The 14,768-nt window shown below is 37.6% G+C and overlaps 1 protein-coding gene and 2 pseudogenes across 4 annotated transcripts in view; 1 reads left to right on the top strand and 2 right to left on the bottom strand.

The window, feature by feature from the left end:
* BBS9 (Bardet-Biedl syndrome 9) overlaps positions 1–14,768 on the top strand; it is a 466,978-nt gene that overhangs the window by 39,188 nt on the left and 413,022 nt on the right. The window lies entirely within an intron of this gene.
* On the bottom strand, positions 12,398–12,744 carry LOC123951687 (annotated as a pseudogene).
* On the bottom strand, positions 13,114–13,464 carry LOC123951688 (annotated as a pseudogene).

The following is a 14,768-nucleotide window of genomic DNA, read 5'->3' as shown; positions in this document are numbered from 1 at the left end:
TCTCCAGAGAGGGTTTCTCTAATATCTTCCATGCCTTTCTCAAGTCTGGCTAGAACCTTCAGAATTGTCCTTCTGAACTCTAGATCTGACATATTACCAATGTCTTATTGATTAGGTCCCTAGCCTTCGATACTGCCTTTTGTTCTTTTTTTGTGGTGAATTTTTCCGCCTTGTCATTTTGTCCAGATAAGAGTATATGAAGGAGCAAGTAAAATACTAAAAGAGTGGCAAAGACCTCAGATAAATGCGCTTTAACTAAATCAGAAGAGACCCCAAATCGTAGGGGGAAGAAAGGGGATAAAAAGAGGTTCAGAAAAAAAAGAAAAAAATTTAAAAAAGAAAAGAAATAAAGAAAAAATATAAAAAAGAAAACAAAACATATATATATTAGATAAACTAGTTAAAAAACGTTAAAAAAGAAAAGGGTAAAAGTTTAAAAAAATTTAGCAGAAGAAGAAAGAAAAAAAATTGAAAAAAAATTAAATTAACCACAAGACTAAAGAATCATGGGGAGAAAGCCATGAGTTCCGTGCTTTGCTTTCTCCTCGTCTGGAATTCTGCTGCTGTCCTAGGTATTGAACCTGCTTTCCTTGGTAGATGAACTTCGTCCTGGCTGGATCTTTTTGTTGCTCTTCTGGGGGAGGGGCCTGTTGTAGTGACTCAAGTGTCTTTGCCCGAGTCAGAATTGACCGCCCTTACGGGGCGGGGGGGGGGGGGGGGGACACGGACTAACTAATCCGCTCGGGTTCCTTTTCGGGAGCTTTTCTTCCCTGAACGCTTTCCGTAGAGTTCCGGAGGACGGGAATGAAAATGGCGGCCTCCCAGTCTCCCGCCCGGAGGAGCCGAGAGCCCGGGGCCCCACTCCTCAGTGCGCCCCCAGAGAACAGTGCCCAATCACTGCCATATCCCTGGCCTCCAGCGGCACTCCGAGCTCACCCAGCCTGTGACCGGTTCAAGGTAACCCTGAGCTGAGAGCTCAGTCCTCCGCTGTGGCTCTGTAGCCGGCTTCCCTGTTCTAATACCTGCGAGCTCTGCGACACTCCAACACCCTCAATCCTTCTGTGACCCTGTGGGACCTGGGGCCATGCTAACCCCGCATTGGCTTCACCCCGGTTTAGCCTCTGGAGCAATGTCCCTCAGTGGAACAGACTTTTAAAAGTCCTGATTTTGTGCTCCGTTGCTCTGCCGCTTGCCGGGAGCTGTCCCCTCCCCCCACGGTCTATCTTCCCGTCGTTTTGGATTCACTTCTCTGCCAGTCCTACCTTTCAGAAAGTGGTTGACTTTCTGTTTCTAGAATTGCTGTTCTTCTTCTCTTTGATCTCCCGTTGGATTTGTAGGTGTTTGCAATGTTTAGATAAGCTATCTAGCTGATCTTCTGCTACCAGATGTAGTCTCAGCCTGCTACTTCTCCGCCATCTTGACTCCTCCCCAGATATGCACATTTCTATACAAAGCCCATTTTCTAAGCCTGAAGTCACTGTGTGTACCTAATGTGCACTTTTCCAGGAGTGAGCTCATCAGTCTTTTAATTTGAAGACTTCCCTAGACTTGATCTGAGTTTACAAAAGGAGACTTATAATTTGTTGTCTTCTATCTTCCTCTTACTTAGCATACCTTCTTGAGGAATTATATAGTTGTATAATTATATCAATAGTCCTCAAGAAAGGAATTAATCTAGAAGAAAACCTGTCCCCATTTGAAACAAATGTGTTTATAAGGAAAGGGAAGGCAGAGCGGATTTATTTTGCATGTGCACCAGAATAAACTACCACTAGATGGCAGTCCTCTATAACCTTGGATTTTAGTGGGTTCTGCCTTTAAATAAAGTATGGGAAGCAATTACCAGTGGAGGAATTTTGAGCCCAAACAATACTTTCTCTTTTACTAAAAATAAGCATAACTTCCTCATGTTTCAGAAAAATATTGGAGTGGTTTTAAGAAAATTTAATTATAATAGGTAACATCTTAGAATATAACGTAAAATTTCTTTCTGTGCTTCTCAAACCTTAAGTTGCATTTGAATCATAATGGGATCTTGATAAAAATGCAGGTTCTAATTTTGTAAGTCCAGAATTGGACCTGAGTTTGAGATTTCTAATGCTCTTCTTAATGATGCCAGGTTTCAGAGATCTAGAGGTATGTTGCTGTCCTCCATCTGCTGAGTACTCTTCTGTACTAGGCACTGCTCTAAGTGCTTTGTAGGTTGAGTAAATTAAGATATACTAAGCCAAATATAGAGAAGGGATTCTAATTCAGACTTTCTGCTTCTAGAATCTAGTGGTGTTAATGGTACTAAAGTGCTTCCTTGTCTAGGCTGTGAGTAAATTAACCTTCCTAAGTCAGAAAAAACTTTCCTATCAGAAGGAGGTGTATCTTGGTTTGTCTGAAGTTAGTGCATAACTCTGATTCTTTGTAGATTATGGACAACATGTTGAGTAACTTCTGGGTCAGATACTTGTTTTTTCCATTGATTTTTTTTGGTTCTTGCTTTGGTTTCTAAGAAAAATCCTCTCTCAGGCCCCCAATAATCAGAGAGGTTATATATGGGAGGATAATATATGATTTGAAATTAGCAAAAGAGTGATTACTGTTTTTTAAACCATTTTTTGTTTACATATTCATTAAGAAAATCTTTCAAAAACACCTTTTATACATCTGCAAAAACTCAAAGTTGTATTCCTTTGATGAAGTAGAATTGGCTTTATGTCAAGCTACATATAATGTCTCTTAATGAGAAAAAATGGTAAAGAAATAGGAAATCTAGTTTTATGAACTCGTTGAGGAATATTTCCTTAATGTCTTCCATTAATCAGAGTGCTACCTACCATTTCAGAATTTAAGTTAAAATTCTTTCCATATTATACTTTTTAGGGAGAAATGACTGATATTAATGGCTGTAATGGGCTTTTTTAAACAAAAGGGTGTGGGAGGAGATGTGTTTGGAGTTAAAAATGTTTGTAGTTTCTCTAATATAAATCTAAACTGTTTTCTTTTTTTAAGAACATGTGACTCGGGTTTTATAAAAATGGTAGTTTATCTTTGCTTTTTATACTATTGACAAATTAATGCTTGCAAAATTTAGTGAGTGGCATTACCGTGGACAATCAAATTACAGTTTGGAAAGATACTAAACCAGTTTTGAAAAGGTAGATTTGAATTGATTTACAAATATATTATTAAAATCGGTGGAATTTATTTGGCAATTGGAACTCTACTTGTTTTTGAAAAAAGGGACAAATGATATCTCTACCAGATTTTCCTCTGCTTTTATTTCATTGGGTCACTACAATAGTTGTTGTTGATATGGCAGTTTACCTAGTTAAGATAAGTTTGTCAATTCAGAATTGTATTTTGAAAAGGACCTGGGTGGCTCAGTTGGTTAAGCCGCTGCCTTCTGCTCAGGTCATGATCCCAGGGTCCTGGATTGTGTCTGCATTGGGCTCCTTGCTTGGCAGGGAGCGTGCTTCTCTCTCTGCCTCTGCTTGCCACTCTGCCTGCTTGTGTGCTCTCTCTCTCTCTCTGACAAATAAATAAATAAATAAATAAATAAAATCTTAAAAAAAAAAAGCAGGATGTATGACATCCTTGTCTTAAAAAAAGGGGGGGGGCAGCATTAATGTGGACTGACAGAAAGCCAGTGGTACAGCGAAGAAAGAATGCTATTGTTTTAAGGTCAATACATGCAAATACTTAGCTTAACCTTCCTTTATTCATAATATGAATTAGAGACCCTATAGTTACATTCTCAGTTATCACTAATTTGTCCCGTAGGGCTGGGACAAGCTGACAAACCTTATAACGTAGATGGCTCTTTCAAGTATGTAAAAGGGACATTGGGAAGAATTAGTTGATTTGTTGGAGATGTATGGGAACTTTCAGGGACTAGAAGTAGTCTGGTGTTAGTCCTCCCTTGCATCATCTCTATCCATCTATCAATCCATCCAACCAGTGCACATTTACTGAGAGTCTTCTGAGTACCCAGGCACTTTACTAGTTTCTGGGAGTAGAAAGATGAATAAAAGATAGTTTATGTTCTCAGGAATCTTGCAACCTAGGGAGCAATAAAGCTTAAGAATTATGATATAATGAGGTAAATTGTAATAGAGATAGATATGTACAAAGTTATACTGGAGCCTTGAGGATGGAGCAGCTTTCTCAGGCTGAATAAATGTGTGTGTGTGTGTGTGTGTGTGTGTGTGTGTGTGTATGGCGCGGATAGTACCTAAAGGTGGGGGAATGTACTATTACCTATTTTATTTCAGCTCTTCAATTTTATCCCCAGTTTCCTCTAAATGAACAACTTTATAGTCCTCAGTCTAAAGCTTTCATTGCCCATAGGCTGAGCTGTTCAAATTCTCTCTGGGATGGTTTGTTCCTCTTGAGATGGTTTTTCAGAATTTGCAGCAGTTAAGAAAAATTATTTTGCTTTAAAAAACTTTGGCATTCTTCAGGCTACTAAGTGGACTTTCTTACCTATGGTTTAAAGCCTTTAGTAAGGCAAAATTTTCTTTCGCTACCTGCTGATCTCAATGGAGAATGATATCGTCGTACTCTAGAGATGGATAGAGTACTATGACTGTATTTGTTGAGAATGCCAAATTGAAGGGTAAAGTTAGGAGATGAAGGAACACAAGAGATTGAAAGATAGATGGAGAGACAGAGCATGTCATGGAAGAGGGTTTTAAGAGGTTTGAAGGGAGTCCAGAGAGTCAGAGGTTAAACAGCTAGAGTATTAAAAAAGAAAATAATGGAGTTAGCCATTTGGAGGTCACTGGTGATCTTAGGGAGAGCAATTTTAACAGAAGAATAGGAGCACTGGTCCAGTTGCCCCAGAATGAGGAATTCATGGGGAAGAAATGGAAATCACAAAGGAAAGCTATTCTATGAAGAGGTTTGACTGTGAAGAGTAAGAGGGAGGTAAGGCCATAGCTGGAGGGGGAAAGGTTTATAAGGAGGGAGAAGTCTTTGAGGAGGTAGGATGAAATTTTGATCTGATGAACAAAATATTTTACATAGTCTTTTGCTGAAAAAATTAACTTGGATACATTTTTATTTGAGCAAGTATGATCTTTGGATTATGATGGGCCAGTTCCTTAAAATTTTATTTCTTATCACATAATTTGTGCTTTATAGTCAAAATATTCATATTTTGAGCTTAATTCATGTTGAATTATTGCCTTCTTTTCACAGTGAATTTGTGGTTTATGGGAAAAAGTTTCTTTAATACTTTACAGTAGAAATTATCAGTACCATCTGATTCTTTCTTCAATCTCTAGCCTTTTCTTGCTTTTTTAACTCTAATTCTTTCTTTCTTCCTTTTCTTTTCCTTTCCTTTCTTCAATTTTCTCTTTCTTTCTTTTATTTATGTATCTACATATGTGTGTATCTATCTATCTATAATTTTGCTGTGGTAAGAACAATTAACATGACATCTACCCTATTAACAGATTTTAAAATTGAGATACAGTTGACATGAAACTGACATATGTTAGTTTCATGTGTATATTATATTATATATAATACATATATTTTAAAGTGTACAATACAATATTTTAAAGTGTACAATACAATATTATTTTAAAGATTTTAAAGTGTACAATACAATATTATTTGTAGTCTGCTCTAATTTTTAAACTTAGTTTTCTTAATTATTAATTTTTGTTTTTCATGGGGATATTCATATTTTGAGCTTAACAGGTAACAGACTATTCAAGATATAAAGAAACATTACCATAAAAAGCCAATACCTCTCAATTTCTGTATGTGCCACAATTTTGCTTTTCTAGTGGGTGTACTTCTTTTCTCTCTTTTTTTTAAAAGATTTTTATTTATTTATTTGACAGACAGAGATCACAAGTAGGCAGAGAGGCAGACAGAGAGAGAGAGGAAAGCGGACTCCCCGCTAAGCAGAGAGCCCGATGTGGGACTCGATCCCAGGACCCCGTGATCATGACCTGACCCGAAGGCAGCGGCTTAACCACTGAGCCATGAGCCACCCAGGCGCCCTTCTTTTCTCTTTCTAACCCTGCCTTTAGTGGAACTGAGGATTCTTTTTTTTTTTTTTTTAAGATTTTATTTACTTATTTATTTTTGAGAAAGACAGGTGAGTGTGCTTGTGAATAGAGGGAGGGGCAGATGGAGAAGGAGAAAATTGCAAGCAGATTCACGCTGAGCGCAGAGCCCAACATGGGACTTGATCTCATGACCCTGAGACCAAAATCTGAGCCAAAATCAAGAGTCAGACATTTAACCAACTGAGGCATCCAGGCACCCCTTAAAGATTTCATTTCTAAGGAATCTCTATCCAAAGTGGGGCTCAGAGTCACGACCCTGAGATCAGGAGTTACAGATGCACTGACTGAACCAGCCAGGTGACAAAACTGAGAAATCTTTTGACTGCAGTTGATAGTAGGCTCATGCAAGAATAAGACATTTACTCACTATCACCATTTGGGCCTCTAGTATGATAAGATTTGGTTTCTCTCTTTTCATCTTTCACTTCCATTTCCTTGGACAGGCTATTTCCTCTTGGTTTCAAGATGGCTACAGTTGGGGCTCCTGGGTGGCTCAGATGGTTAAGCATCTGCTTTCAGCTTGGGTCGTGATCTCGGGGTCCTGGGATGGAGTCCTGCATGGGGCTCCCTGCTCAGTGGGGAGCCTGCTTCTCCGTCTGCCTGCTGCTCCCTCTGCCTGCTGCTCCCTCTGCCTGTGCTCTTTCTCCTTTATACTCTCTCTCAAATAAATAAATTAAATAAATGAATAAAAAAAGATGGCTGCTGCAATGCTAAATTATCTTAGATTCTGATCACTGTCACTGAAGGAATGCAGTTAAGCTGGAGTCTGAGTAAAGTGCGGGAGAGTTAGGGCCAGTTTTCTTATTAACTACTAAGACTAAGAGTGGAAAGGGGTGGACCTTTGGGGGAATGTAGGCAAATAATGAAGGGTGGTGAGTTTGAGGATTTTGGAGTTGATCAGAGAAAAAGTCATGACTATGAGATGTCAGTATTCCCAGCTGAGCTTTATTTGGGTGGTGGTTGACAGGATTTCACCAAGGGGAAGTCCCTTACTGCAGGAGATTTTCCAGAGACCATGGCAGGGGACCACTACCTAGAAGGGGAAGTGGGCAAGGAAACTCCCTGGGGAGAGGGTAATCTGAGTGGGGGATATATGTGTAGGTGATATTTCTCAGATGCAAGATGGTAAGTCCTGGTCTGGAAGCTTTGGAGGGCAACAGTGACTTCTGTAGCCCTAGGAGTTGTCTCATCTATGACTAGTAAATGTTGGGTGCATTTTAAAAAATATTTTATTTATTTATTTGACACAAAGAGAGAGGTCACAAGTAGGCAGAGAGGCAGGCAGAGAGAGAGGGGGAAGCAGGCTCCCCACTGAGCAGAGAGCCCCGATGTGGGCCTCGATCCCAGGACCCTGAGATCATGACCTGAGCCGAAGGCAGAGGCTTAACCCACTGCGCCACCCAGGCTAAAAATATGCTAATATGGGCTATAATTAAAGCAAATGAAAGTGTAAAAACTTAAGTTTGACATCTGTGGGCTTTGAGTTCACATACGTGGTCAGCTTGCTGTGAGGAACTAAACAACTTGGGGCCAAGTTTAACCCACGTATATAACATTTACAGAAGAGGGTGAAATAGGTGCTGGGTGGCCAAAACACTGTAAATGTCCATCTTGCTTTTGACTTCTCTTTCTCTCCTAGAATCTCCCTGGGGTGCTGCTTTACAATGGCCAGGAGAGGCAAGCAGTGGTGTTTTGAGTGTGTCGTGAGGTTTATGTGGAGGTGTTTATGTTTATGAGGAGGCAGGGGATGAGCAGTTGAAGAGTGTGCTGTGCTCTGGGCTGCATGCAGTCTCATTCTGGCTATACTGGGGGAGGGGTGATAATTGCTCCAAATGTTTGTTCGTATTTAGAGATTTGTTGTAATTCAGTTTAATCAAATGCTTTGCAAGGCCATTTGATATGTTTTTACTTCTGTGTTTGGTCTATGTTAAATTTGGTGGCACGTTCCCAATTTTTTATTGATAAATTGAAACTTGAAGTGATGTAGGGCATGATTTTACTTCATCTTTTCCTCTTTCAGTACTCTCCACACCAAAATGTGTATGCTTTTGTTATAAAAGTAATCATGTTCACAAAGGAATATTTTAAATGTATCGATGTGTAGAAGAGGGAACAAATGATTTAGCACCATCTTCCAAAGATAACCACTGATTACATATCAGTGTTATGATATAAATAAATATAAACAGACTGTAGCCTAGAATATTTCACCCTGAGTTAACCCAGAGTAATTTTTTATTTCTGGAATTTAGCTATCTTGCCATTAAAATGGCACAGTCATTGAAAAAGTGTTTATTGTGTGAAGTCTGGTGCTACGTAATATGGGATGCATGCAAGTAATGGCAATAAATATGTGAAATAGATGTATTTCTTAGCAAAGCTTTTACTTAATATGAATATATCTTGAAGTCAGTTGAAGAATTTATTAAAAATTGTCTTCAGTTTGCATTAGTTGAAAATGTATGGATTTACTCGCAAACAGAAAAAAACCCCATATTGCTTGGGTTTATCTATAAGTTAAAAAAAATAGCATGTTATATGATATTCCTAAATATTTGGTGATGGATATATTTTACCTGTCAATTCTTATACTCCTTTTTACCTTTAAAATGGTAAAAAAATCCATACAGTGATTTTAAACCCGTGTCTATTTTATATTCTGGGAAAACCTTCTTGAGGTCTGTGTCCAGTCACAGCTCAGTATGTCTGGTAACAGTGTCTGCAGGTGGATGGGGCATACCCTGCATCGGTACTCTGGAACTGATGGGGAGTATGTACAATGGTGCTTCTAACGGTCATCAGTGCCTTCTGCTTGTTTTTGCTACTTTGCCTTTTCAGGTTCCCATTTCAGTCTATATATTTGGATTATCACTTGTAAATGATTTTTGTTCAATGAAATTTAAGATTTCCCTACATGAAATAGTCTCTGAGAGTCATTTTAGATCTGTTCCTTTTACATTTTGTTCATATTGTGTGGCTCATCCACTGATCATTTGAGATTTAGTAGATGACACTACAACCGTATTCACTTGATAACAAATTGTTTCTCAATTATTATACTGTATTTCATATACGTGTATATATTGTTAGGGTTTTGTTTGGTTCTCATTTTTAGTTTTGCAGCCTTACGTATCACCCTGTCATTGGTGCTTGTTTTGTTTAATTAATATTCTTGCTATTCTGTGTGAACTCTTTGAGAAGGAGAGGGAGGCCTTTCTGTACGCTTAGTGAGGGCAGATACCATATCTCTGTTCACCACGTATCTAATGTCGTACACAGTCCTTGGCACACAGTATTTGTTGGTGAATGAACCAAAATTGCCATGTGATTGCACAGAGCTGATGTCATACACATCAGGCTTTCAAGGTTACTTTTTGGAAACAAATGTTAGCCCAGTGCACTCCTAGCCAGCTTCTTCCTTAACAAACACATGTTGACTGACTACTTCAGTGCATGGATTGTAGTAATTACCATAGTGGTAAAGGTGGAGGTGATTACTTGGGCCTCTAGACTTACCTTTACCTAGTGAAGCAGCATTTATACAAGTCAAGCTTAGCAGTAGAAATAATGAGCTTTTTTATTGATTTAGAGTTTTGTTTCTATACATTATTCATCCTTTTGTTAAATATGTTTTTTGCATAAAATGTGATATTCAGAATTATTGAGTACTTGTGATAATATTCACAAGTCAAAAAGGTTTTAGTTTTCAAAAATTATTTAAATTCTTTGATGTTTAGTATAAAAGACATTTCTTCTTCTCATTAACCCTATTACCTCTCTTCTTTCTGTCTGTGAGAGCTCATTTTCCTTGAACTCTTCCAGTTCTTTTATTTTACTTTGATTTTTTAAACAAATTTTCAACAATTTCTACTTCAGAAAAGTAGAATTTTTATCAAGGAAAGTTTAAAGTTAGAATGTAGGCATAATATGGGCATGGTATGGATTATAAAGATCTGACAGCGCAGTATTACCACATTTGTGACCAACGTGGAAAGAAAATGCTGTATATAAAAGGTTCAATATGTTTGGAATATAATTGTCAGTAAAGAAGGTGAACAGACTTTACTAATAATATATATGAGATGGTGAAATATTTTTAAATCATAAAATGACTTCTATAGGCTTGTATGGGATTATATTGTCACATAAATAAAAATTCATGCATTCTTTGGAATAAAAAGCCCGCCAAAGAAAACAGTGAACTGAATAACAAGTAATTCATGTTTTGCCTCATCTTGAGATCCTCAGATAATCAGATCCTCAGCCTTCAAGTAACTTCTAATTGTCTAAACTGAGGTTTTTTTCTTGTCTGCCAAGGAAATGTGTTAGTGGCCACATATGGTTGCTGAGAGGCTGGATTCTTTGATAGTCATCCAGAGAGAGAACTGATATGCTTAGCTGGGGTGAATGAACAGCTGGGACACAGTCTTGCTTTTCTGTGTGGGGATATTAGTGCTAATAAAAGAGTAATGCTATTTTCCTTATAGGGAATCAACAGATAATGTTTTGATAACCCTTGTCTCACCAGTGAACCATATGGCCTTTATTTTCTAACAGACATGGTTGAAATGTTAGAGAAAAACGTCAGAAAAGGATCTCTATGGTGTGCTGGCTCCTGTTCCTTGCCTTGGTATTAAAGTGTAGGTGTTTTATAATATTGGAGAACTTCCCTCATTTGTTTTTAAGATCCTTTATGGATCCATAGTGAGAAGTCGGAAGATCAAGGGGATAATAGGATTGATTCTCATCCTGTGCTGGGTTTTCTCATATATATGGTATTCATTTATAAAATCTCTGGTCCAAGACCCATAAAACAATGTTACTTTCAAACAGCGTCTTCCTGTATATTATATTGTATAAAACCTTTAGTTCCTGGGGGAAGGTTATAAAGAGGGCTCCCTGTAGTCTGCAAATTCATTTTTTACGTGATCATTTAAAGTTGCTACTTTTCCTGAAAGGTGAATTTTGATTCCTTCTATATATGTATATACTGTAGAAATTTGGTGGTTAAATGCCTCTTTGCCTACCGTGGCTAAGAGGGGAAAGGCTAAAAAGAATATTTTAAGTTTCTTGGTGTTGTTTGAAAAAAATAATAATTTCTTTCATGGTGGCTGAATGCCAAGGCTGGAAAAGTGTTATGGAAATGTCTGTGGTCAGGACTGCCTTTGACGAGAGAAAGGTTAAATATGGTAGTTTTGATAGGATTTGACAGCCATTTTTGATCTATATATATGTTTCATCATGGTTCCTTTCTTAACAGTGGAATAACTGAGCTATTAAATATTTTACTCAGTTGAGAAGGAAAATGATTACCATAAAACTACTTTATTTAAATGACACTGTGACATAAAATGTTCCAACAGTTTAAAATATTCATCTAGAAAACATATTGCCAAGGGAAATGAACAGTCCTCCCCTATCCTCTAGTCTTTCTTGAATTAAGTTGATTCAGTAACCCTTTTCCAGTCTACATGGAAGTTCTTGCTTGGAGATTTAAATTCTAAAACACACAGTTGAGCTGTAAATGTTTAATATGAAAAACAAATGTTTGTTGACTACTACCAGGTTAAAGTTCTTTTAAGAGTACATTAGTAGTCTGTGTAGAGGATATCTATCTATCTGTCTGCACACACACATATAAATGTGTGTGTGTGTCTATGTATATATATATATATATATACATACATATAAACTGTATATATACAGTATATGTACGTACCTTTATATATATACGCACACAGTAACATACACAGTAAGCTTTAAGTATATTATCTTTTTTTTGCCTTTATAAGAGGAAGTTTTATTGTTAAATATTTACCTTAATAGATTCAGAAAGAGGAACAGATTAGTTCAGTCCAACATGATTGGCAGTTGGCAAAATCCAGTGAATCAAGTATTCTGATTGCTAAGGATTTAATGTGGGTGCTTTAAATGCTTAGCCTTCTTTAACACTTCAAACATAATCCAAAAGAAATGCACCATCTCCCTCCCTTTCATTATAATACCATGCCTACCTCACTTTAATATGGAAATACCTTCATTAAATATGGTCTTCAGAGGAACAAGTTCCCTGGAGAGTACAGCCATTGAGGACAGTGCACAAAAAGGAAAACTCATAACAAAACTCTGTATGTTAATTTACTAATCTAAGGAAACAAAACCTTCTAATATGTTAAAATAAATCCAGTTACAAAACTAATAGTCTATGTGATAGTCGATGTGAATACACTAATAGTCTATGTGAAGAGATCTGGTAACTGAAAATGGCTGGCTCTTTACAAGATCCACAGGCAGGAATGGTGCACCTAGCCCAACACTGGCCCTCAGAAGCCAAAAGTTTTCTCTCCACTGTAGACCACATAGAGGAATCCATCTCCATCTTTTCTTCTAAAGCCGTCCCTTAGTTAGGCTGGACTGTGGGACTGTTTTACCCACAAATAGGAAAATTGCCTTTTCAGAAGGAAGCTGGCTCCGTTTCCTGATAATCCCCATGAACTGAGCCACAGTGATGTCACATGGAACCAGATACTTCCGTTTGTCATTGTCAACAATCTGAGAGCCTGAGACTTTTTCCATAATCACTGGAACCTGGTTGGGATATTTCACTTGGGTCTTCACAGATTCCACACTTCTATTCCAACAAGTGTTCCTCCTTGAACATCCACTTCATGGAGTGGTGGGGAAGGGATGTGGCCAGCTTGGAGCTGGGGAACTCAGTGCACCAACCACCACCACAGCAACCTAGATAATCTTTTTGATGTACCTTTGGGTAGTTTCCAATTTTTTACTAATGTGAATAAAACTGCTGTGAACATTCTTATATAACTCTTTACATGGACTGTAAATATTAAAGTGTTATACATATGTAGGATGATTTAAGAATTATATTGCTGAAGTTTTTTTTTTAATTTTTACTATTATAAAATTTTAAGATACTCAAGAATATCAAGAATAGAGTTCTTTTTTTTTTTCAAGTATAATTGCCCCCCCCCCCCCCGCCCCCAGAGAACAGCTTTTCTTCGGTCCTTAAGGACTTAGCTTACATGGGCTTTGATGGAGGTCATGGGGCAGTACCTGTGGGTCTAAATCGGGGTGAGGGTATTCGGTCCTTCTGTGCTTCATGAGAGTGATTCCTGATTGCTTTGCTGTGAATGGCACAACTCACGCAATAAGTAGTTTCACATACAGCTTGGGAAGCACATAGGCGTTGAAGACACTCTCTTCGGAAATGTCCTTGACAGTGGTGGCCTCCACTATGTTCCGAATAACGAACTTCTTAATGGCCTTGTCCTTGGACACACAATGGGCGCAGTTGGTGCAGCCAATAGACTAGCTACACGTGACTGCAGCCCTTTTTGTCATGACCATTATTCCTTCTTTTCTTGGTCATCTTGGAAGCAGGACCCAAGAGAGCAAGAATAGAGTTCTAATATTAGTAGGCATGCTTTACATGGAAGAATGATATTTTATGTACTTACCTCTTCCAACTTCTAAAGATATAAAATTTGTTCCATTAGTATTTCATATAGTACACAATTTAAGTCATTTCTGGCTAATTTAGAATATCAGAAATGATTAAGCTTGGTGTATCAGAATGAGGTGCCTCCATATTATATTATTTTGAACTGTATTTCTTTCTTTTTTTTTTTTTTAAAGATTTTATTTATTTGACAGACAGAGATCACAAGTAGGCAGGGAGGCAGGCAGAGAGACAGGAAGGGAAACAGGCTCCCTGCTGGGATCCCAGGGATCCCAGAACCCTGGTATCATAACCTGAGCTGAAGGCAGAGGCTTAACCCACTGAGCTACCCAGGCGCCCCTTGAATTGTATTTCCGCCTAAGTTAAAAATAAGCAGGGTTTTTATACCAAATTTCCTTATAGCGAAATTTATGAGTAAGAAAGCATGTCTAGATCTTTGCTAAAATAAGACAGTATTTTTTAATACGGAAACAATAACTGAGAAGTATTCCTAAATCTAATTTGGAAAGTTATATTCATGATTTTAGGAGACTATGAACATAAAATGTGTGAATGGAAAATTAAGATTTCATATGGCTTTTTGCAGCTGGTTGATTAAGCCCTATATAGTTCATTGTCTTAAAGATGAAATTTGTACAAGGTTTTGGAAGACAGGAGTTGTATATTAAAAGTTCTTGTTTCAAAGGTAGTACAAAATGGTTTTAACAACCTATCATCTTTCATTTACCAAAGGAAATATGTAAAAAGAAAAGAAAAATGTTCAGTGAGAACAAAACATTGAGATGATGAAAAGCTACAAGGAAAGAAAAAAGATTTTAGAAAGACTACTAAAATGAAACTAGTTTTTTTCCCTCAACAATCTGTCTGAATTCATTTTGCTTTCATTATATATCTAGCCTGGAGGCAAAGTATGTTGAGTATTACAACAAAGAGGGTGTTATAAGGAGGGCTTTTAAAAAAATAATAAAGTGTAACATATGTGTAAACCATGCAACTTTGTAACAGGAAACTTTATAATAAGGGAGGACTGTGCTTAGCTTTTCCACAATTTTGGAAGAATGAGTTTTATTAGGTGTTAGACAAAGAAATTATCAACTGACTTTTACGCTGTAAGGTTGAAAGATTTGTTATGACCATTTCTAGACTTTACCAGTGGTTTTAATGTGGGCCCTACTATATTAGAAACAGTGCCTAGCACTATTAATATGTCTACT

Source organism: Meles meles, chromosome 10 (assembly GCF_922984935.1).
Source record: "Meles meles chromosome 10, mMelMel3.1 paternal haplotype, whole genome shotgun sequence".
NCBI lineage: Eukaryota > Metazoa > Chordata > Mammalia > Carnivora > Mustelidae > Meles > Meles meles.
This window is presented reverse-complemented; position numbering and strand designations above follow the sequence as displayed.